The following is a 5,696-nucleotide window of genomic DNA, read 5'->3' as shown; positions in this document are numbered from 1 at the left end:
CCCGGCCAAACTGCACTTTTAGGCACTGTTTCTCTTCAGATTTCCTTTGTCAACAATATATGGCAGGACTTTTGATGCCCAGATGCTAACACAGAAAGATGATTAAGTCACCTTTATGCAAAAAAGCTTCTGTCTAATGCGCAGAAAATAAGTAGATAGCATGTTATGAATAAAGGTTTGCAAAGATAAGTTGTTTGATACTGAAAAGGCTTGCTGTCTCTTCATGTAATTAAACAATACAAATCTATGTATATTCTGCCACTGGAGTCAAACTCTTAAATGGTACTTGATGTGCAAAATCTTTACCTTTAAAATAATTTTTGAATTTTTTTTTAAAGAGATAGAGTCTTGCTATGTTGCCCAGGCTGGACTCAAACCCCTGGGTTCAAGGGAATCCTCTCACTTCAGTCTCTGGAGTAGCTGGGACTATAGGCACACACCACTGCACCTGGCTAACTTTTACAATTTTAAAACAGGCAGATATTTCATTTCTGTGCTGTTTTATAGGCTGGCTATGTATAACAAAGTTTATTTTAAAATATTTATTTATAATAAACAGCTGGTCAGTTGTGAGAGCCAACTATGTCTCCTAAACCCTTGTATTAAATAGACACACTCTAAATATAAAATGTTTGGCATATAGTCATTGGATTTTTTTTTTTTTTTAGATGGAGTTTCGTTCTTGTTGCCCAGGCTGGAGTGCAACAGCACAATCTCAGCTCTCCGCAACCTCCACCTCCCAGGTTCAAGCGATTCTCCTGTCTCAGCCTCCTGAGTAGCTGGGATTACAGGCATGTGCCACCACGCCCGGCTAATTTTTGTGTTTTTAGTAGAGACGGTGTTTCTTCATGTTGGTCAGGCTGGTCTCAAACTCCTGACCTCAGGTGATCTGCCTGCCTCAGCCTCCCAAAGTGCTGGGATTACAGACGTGAGCCACCACACCCAGCTAGTCATTGGATTTTTAAAACAATTACAACCTCCAGAATTCCCCATGTTTTACCATACCGAGTAGTTAAAAAGTTATTTAAGTATTTTGTTCTTTCAAAGAGAATTTTACTCCAATCGCCTTCAATTTCTTTCTATCATACTCTGGAGTGGACCCACGAGTTTACTGTGCATGTTCATTAAACCATAAAGTGTTTCACAATTTTCACTGTTAGTTCTAAAGTAGCATCTTCAGCACATACAAAAATAGTTTGGGGATGCTGCTGGAAAGCTAAAATAATCTTTTCCACTTTTGCTTTGTACAGGGAAAATGCCTTGTGTATGTCTCTTATGAGGATCATTCCTAGCAACAGAAATATTTATTCCTCTAGCTTTTAGAAATTTATTTTCAAATCCATCACATTCTGCTTGTAAACTTGCAGCACACTCATCAAGATTATGAGCATGATTAGGATCTATAACAATATACTTTAAAATGTTATGAGCATGATTAGGATCTATAACAATATACTTTAAAAAGTTACTCATACAGTAATGGTAGCTTTCAGGATGATTTCTGGGCAGTACTCTACATGCTCATCCATGTTAAATGTCTTCACATATTTAAAAGAAAGGCTTCCATTCTTGCAATAGTCTTTTAGTTTTTTGTGGGGTTTTTTGTTTGTTTGTTTTGTTTTGTTTTGTTTTTAGACAGGATCTTGCTCTGTTGCCCAGGCTGGAGTGCAGTGGAGCGATCTTGGCTCACTGCAACCTCCATCTCCCGGGTTCAAGCAATTCTCATGCCTCAGCCTCCCAAGTAGCTAGTACTACAGGGTGCGCCACCATGCCCAGCTAATTTTTGTATTTTTAGTAGATACTGGGTTTCACCTTATTGGCCAGGCAGCTCTCGAACTCCTGGCCTCAGCCTCCCAAAGTGCTGGGATTATAGGCATGAGCCACTGCACCCAGCCATCTTTTATTTTTTAGTAGCATCCTCAAGTCGTACTCCCGGTTGACTGACCAACTCTTCTGATGCTAAAGCAGTGGGAGCCCCTGATAGCTTTTTCCGAGAGAAAAGTCACTGATTTATGCTGTGGTATTAAATACCCAACTTTCATGTTTCCATTCTTTTCCCTTGAAAAGAGAACTGTGACCACTTACACAACATTAGCTTCTGAACTTGCAGCTATTTACAGAGTAACTTGGGTGACACTACAATTATAGATGCAATGACCCAAACTTCATTTTATATAAAGATACAGATGTCACTTTCTATTTTCAAAAGTTAAAATATTCTGTTCTTCTTGATCATTATGATTTCCTAGCTCTCTTGTGCTGGTGTAGACATATAGTAGCATAACAGCCAAAGCTGATGAGCCATTTGACAATGAACCAGTTTTGGAGAGGCAATCTGAACCAGACTATCATAATAATAGAGAATGTTGCACGACATCGATCTTTGCTTTATATTCTTCTTTTGTGGTGTCATTGCCAATAAAGGCTTGAAATTATCCCACAGTCAACTGCTGAGGACTACCATGTTTGGAAACATGAAGAGTTTGACACAAGCAGTTTCATGTCATGGGGTAGGATAAACTGCTTATCCTCTTTGGGGTGTCCATCTTGTTATTTTTATTACCAATATATATTATGAAACATTTCCTTTTTTTTTTTTTGAGGCAGAGTTTTTTTCTTGTTGCTCAGGATGGAGTGCAATGGCACGATCTTGGATGACCACAACCTCCGCCTCCCAAGTGCAAGCGATTCTCCTGCCTCAGCCTCCCGAATAGCTGGGATTACAGGCAAGCGCCACCACGCCCAGCTGATTTTGTATTTTTAGTAGAGACAGGGTTTCTCTATGTTGGTCAGGCTTGTCTTGAACTCCTGACCTCAGGTGATCCGCCCGCCTCAGCCTCCCAAAGTGCTGGGATTACAGGCGTGACCCACCGCACCTGGCGAAACATTTCTTTTAAAAAAACGTTACTTTTTAAAAAGAAAAATTATTTTAAGTTCAGGGGTACATGTGAGGGTTTGCTACACAGATCGTTTTTTTGTACATATTATTTCATCACCTAGGTATTATTCCCACTACCCAATTATTATCTTTTCTGCTCCTCTCCTTCCCCCTACCCTCCCCCATCAAGTAGAACCTAGTGTCTTTTGTTTCCTTCTTTGTGTTCATAAGTGAGAATGTGCAGTATTTGGTTGTCTGTTCCTGTGTTAGGTTGCTAAGGACGATAGCCTCCAGCTCCATCCATGTTCCTGCAAAAGACATAATCTTGCTCTTTTTTATGGCTGTATAATATTCTATGGTGTATATGAACCATGGACATACACTTTGGTACAAATATGTGGTACATATATGGGGCATATATGTACCATGGACATTTGCTTTATCCAGTCTGTCATTGATGGGCATTTAGGTTGATTCCAGGTCTTTGCTATTTTGAATAGTGCTGCAGTGAACATTTGCATGCTTGTGTCTTTACGGTAGAATGATTTATATTCCTTAGGTATATACCCAGTAATGGGATTGCTGGGTCAAATGGTAGTTCTGCTTTTAACTCACTGAGGAATCACCATACTGCTTTCCACAATGGTTGAACTAATTTACACTCCCACCAACAGTGTATAAGGGTTCCCTTTTCCCCATAACCACAACCTCACCAGCATCTATTATTTTTTGACTCTTTAATAATAGCCTTTCTGACTGGTATGAAATGGTATCTCACTGTGGTTTTGATTTGCATTTCTCTAATGATCAGGGATATTGAGCTTTTTTTCATATGAAAAAAGCCTCTCTTTATCTATGTAAAGTATTCTAAACTAGGATCCTAACCACCACACATAGTGGATGACCTAGAATGCAAGTTCGGTTTAAAAGACTTGAAACTGGGGCGAGGGGGCCTCCTTTTCTCCCTGTCGGCACCTCTGCCAACCTTTCTAAAACACTATATTGAATTTCCTCAAAGCAGGTGAAAACAAAAGCCTTTTCTATTGCCATGTAGTTTTAAACCAATGGCTTGTTTTGCATACTTCTATGTATTGCTTAATTAGGAGAAAAAAATTATTCTTGTTGAGAGGAAAATTCTTTTAAAAATGTTGCAAACTTTGTAAAATATGGCACATTATGAAAAAAATTTAGGTTTCTTTTCCACGGAGACGACAATTAAAAAATGATTAAAGCTTAATACAGATACTCTAATAATTTTAGAACTAATAGTCTATGTTGAATCTATGTATCAAGTTTCAATGAAGTGAAAAATATTCTGCAGACATGGAAATATATCACATTTTATATTTTATTCATTTTCTTTGCAAAGGATATGACATCTTGGAAGACAGAACAGATAGAAAATGGAAACATGTTAAAAAAATGATCTTACATAATTATGACTATCACATATGCTGAAATTTGGCTTGCTCTGCTATTGCTAAAGGGCTTAGGCAAATTATGTACCCCACATTTTAGAATAAATATTCAAAGATAAAAAATTAATCTTAATAGAAATAAGAGGCTCTTTGGCTTTAATTTCCTTATTTTAAAAAAAACCTCATCAAAGCTAGAAGATGGGGAAATAGTTCATTTATGAAATTGACAGTCACACTGTAAGAGATACATATAAAGATAAAAATCATAATCCTAAGTACAGAAATCTCGACCTTTGGCTAGAAATAACCCAGAATACTAACTGCAAGGAAATGGAGGTATAACCTGTCAAACGTTTTAATAGGTTAAAAAATCAGCTTGATCCCAGCACTTCGGGAGGCCGAGGCGGGCGGATCACGACGTCAGGAGATGGAGACCGTCCTGGCTAACACGGTGAAACCCCATCTCTACTAAAAATACAAAAAAATTAGCCGGGCGTGGTGGCGGGCGCCTGTAGTCCCAGCTACTTGGGAGGCTGAGGCAGGAGAATGGCGTGAACCCGGGAGGCGGAGCTTGCAGTGAGCCGAGATTGCGCCACTGCACTCCAGTCTGGGCGACAGAGCGAGACTCCATCTCAAAAAAAAAAAAAAAAATCAGCTTGAAAAATATTTAGCAACCTTACCCATACTTGCTGATGATATCTTTTATAGAGTTAAGCCTCAGTATCTTATAGATCGTACCATTATTCCAATAGATCATATTTTCAAACTGTCATCAAATGTTACAGCTTGGTTCTTTCTGTTTAGGTAAGGTCTGAATGGATTTGTACGAATTTCAACCTGTATTTTATTTTTAAAAAATGGCCAGGCATGAGTTATTGTTAAGCATTTGGTAAACTTTTAATTTTACAGTTTTAATTTTGTTTTTTCTTTTTTTTAGAGACACGATCTTGCAGCCAGTTGCAGTGGCACATGCCTGTAGTTGTAGTTACTCAGGAGGCTGAGGCAGGAGGATTGCTTGAGCCCAGGAGTTCGAGGCTGCAGTGAGCTGTGACTGTGCCACTGAACTCCAGCCTGGGTGACAGAACGAGCCCTGTCTCTTAAAAAAAAGAAAAAAGAGAGAGAGAGATGGTCTTTGATTTTGTTTTCTACTAAGAAATTTTTGGGAGAAGGTAAACAGGTTTAAAAGACATTTTGTTCAATGCAGTGCTTTTCCAAAGCTTTTTTTGGGGTGCTCATTAGGTTGGTGGTTTGTTGGGAAGTGTCACCTTCTAATTCAGCTCATTAACCTTATTCTGGGAGATAGGAAGCAACTTCTCTGAAAAGGTTGCATGGAGCCTCACTCCAAGGCAGTCATTTGTATAGTACCAAAATACCTTTATGATGTGTGACAGTTCATAAAC

At 38.7% G+C, this 5,696-nt stretch overlaps 1 pseudogene; it reads right to left on the bottom strand.

Annotated features, from left to right (window-relative positions):
* Nucleotides 1-1,068: 1,068 nt before the first annotated feature.
* On the bottom strand, nt 1,069-1,589 carry LOC112134883 (glucosamine-6-phosphate isomerase 2-like; annotated as a pseudogene).
* Nucleotides 1,590-5,696: the final 4,107 nt, after the last annotated feature.

This window comes from Pongo abelii, chromosome 13 (genome assembly GCF_028885655.2).
Source record: "Pongo abelii isolate AG06213 chromosome 13, NHGRI_mPonAbe1-v2.0_pri, whole genome shotgun sequence".
NCBI lineage: Eukaryota > Metazoa > Chordata > Mammalia > Primates > Hominidae > Pongo > Pongo abelii.
The sequence above is the reverse complement of the archived record's forward strand: the minus strand, read 5'-3'. Positions and strand labels throughout refer to the sequence as shown.